The sequence below is a fragment of the Belonocnema kinseyi genome, chromosome 10 (assembly GCF_010883055.1).
Source record: "Belonocnema kinseyi isolate 2016_QV_RU_SX_M_011 chromosome 10, B_treatae_v1, whole genome shotgun sequence".
In the NCBI taxonomy this organism is placed as follows: Eukaryota; Metazoa; Arthropoda; class Insecta; order Hymenoptera; family Cynipidae; genus Belonocnema; species Belonocnema kinseyi.
The window spans coordinates 100,695,272-100,697,935 of record NC_046666.1 but is presented as its reverse complement, the minus strand read 5'-3'; positions in this window follow the sequence as shown (position 1 = coordinate 100,697,935).

Here is a 2,664-nt window from a genome sequence, read left to right as displayed (position 1 = left end):
CTAGATGGAAAATAATATTTTTAAATTAAAATTATTTCTTGAAAAAAAGATCCTACTCTATCTTCATTCCATTGGGAATCGAACCACAAAACTTCTGATTTCCAGTCTGGTGCTTTTCCAATGAAGCTATTAAAGGGATCACAATAAGAACTCTTAATTCAAGAACATAACGCTAATTTTTAACTAGGTGATGATGGTACAAGGAATTATTTAAAAATTTTTTAATTTATCTGCTATATCATCAGAGATGGTACCTTCCGGACAGTAGATCAACCCTCCAAACCATGAAGGCAGAAAATCTACACAATATCGATCAAGTTAAGAATCTTTAATAAAAGAAAATGCTTAACGTCTGAATAAGGCTAGATGGATAATAATACCTATAAATTAAAACTATTTCTTGAGAGAAAGATGCTACTCCATCTTCACTCCATTGCGAATCGAACCACAAAACTTCTAATTTCCGGTCAGTTGCTTTTCCAACGACGCTATTAGGGGGATCAGAATAAGAACTCTTAATTCAATAACATAACGCTAATTTTTAGCTCGGTGATGATGGTACAAGTAATTATTTAAAAAGTTTTTCATTTATCTGCTATATCATCAGAGATTGTACCTTGCCGACAGTAGATCAACCCTCCAAACCATGGAGGCAGAAAATCTATACAATATCGATCAAGTTAAGAATCTTCAATAACAGAAAATGTTTAAGGTCTTAATAAGACTAGATGGAAAATAATATTTTTAAATAACAATTATTTCTTGAGAAAAAGATGCTACTCGATCTTCACTCCATTGGGAATCGAACCACAAGACTTCTGATTTCCGTTCTGGTGCTTTTCCAATGAAGCTATTAGCGTGATCAGAATTAGAACTCTTAATTGAAGAACATAACGCAAATTTCTTGCTAGGTGTTGATGGTACCAGTAACTATTTGAAAATTTTTTAATTTATCTGCTATATCATCAGAGATTGTACCTAACCGAGAGTAGATCAACCCTCCAAGCCACGAAGGCTTAAAATCTACACAACATCGATCAAGTTAAGAATCTTCAATAACAGAAAATGCTTAACGTCTTAATAAGGCTAGATGGAAAATAATATCTTTAAATTAAAATTATTTCTTGAGCGAAAGATGCTACTCCATCTTCACTCCATTGGCAAACGAACCACAAAACTTCTGATTTCCGGTCAGTTGCTTTTCCAATGAAGCTATTAGAGGGGTCAGAATAAGAACTCTTAATTCAAGAACATAACGCAAATTTTTTGCTAGGTGTTGATGGTACAAGTAACTATTAAAAATTTTTTTAATTTATCTGCTATGTCATCGGAGATTGTACCTCACCGACAGTAGATCAACGCTCCAAGCCAAGAAGGCAGAAAATCTACACAAAATCGATCAATTTAAGAATCTTCAATAACAGAAAATTCTTAACGTCTTAATAAGGCTAGATGGAAAATAATACCTTTAAATTAAAATTATTTCTTGAGAGAAAGATGCAACTCCATCTTCACTCCATTGCGAATCGTACCACAAAACTTCTGATTTCCGGTCAGGTGCTTTTCCCATGAAGCTATTAGAGGGATCAGATTAAGAACTCTTAATTCAAGAACATAACGCTAATTTTTAGCTAGGTGTTGATGGTACATGTAATTATTTTAAAGAATTTTAATTTATCTGCTATATCATAGGAGAATTTACCTTACCGACAGTAGATCAACCCTCCAAACCATGGAGGCAGAAAATCTACACAATATCGATCAAGTTAAGAATCTTCAATAACAGAAAATGTTTAAGGTCTTAATAAGACTAGATGGAAAATAATATTTTTAAATAACAATTATTTCTTGAAAAAAAGATCCTACTCCATCTTCACTCGATTGGGAATCGAATCACAAAACTTCTGATTTTCGGTCAGGTGCTTTTCCAATGAAGCTATTATGGGGATCAGAATTAGAACTCTTAATTCAAGAACATAAAGCTAACTTTTAGCTAGGTGTTGATGGTACAAGTAATTATTTTGAAATTTTTTTATTTACCTGCTATATCATCAGAGATTGTACCTAACCGACAGTAGATCAACCCTCAAATCCATGAAGGCAGAAAATCTACACAATATCGATCAAGTTGAGAATCTTTAATAACAGAAAATTCTTAACGTCTTAATAAGACTAGATGGAAAATAATATCTTTAAATTAAAAGTATTTCTTGAGAGGAAGATGCTACTCCACCTTCACTCCATTGGGAATCGAACTACAAAACTTTTGATTTCCGGTCAGGTGCTTTTCCAATGAAGCTATTAGCGGGATCAGAATAAGAACTCTTAATTGAAGAACATAACGCAAATTTCTTGCTAAGTGTTGATGGTACCAGTAACTATTTGAAATTTTTTTAATTTATCTGCTATATCATCAGAGATTGTACCATACCGACAGTAGATCAACCCTCCAAGCCGCGAAGGCAGAAAATCTACACAATATCGATCAAGTTAAGTATCTTCAATAACAGAAAATGCTTAACGTCTTAATAAGGCTAGATGGAAAATAATATCTTTAAATTAAAATTATTTCTTGAGAGAAAGATGCTACTCCATCTTCACTCCATTGGCAATCGAACCACAAAACTTCTGATTTCCGGTCAGGTGCTTTTCCAATGAAGCTAT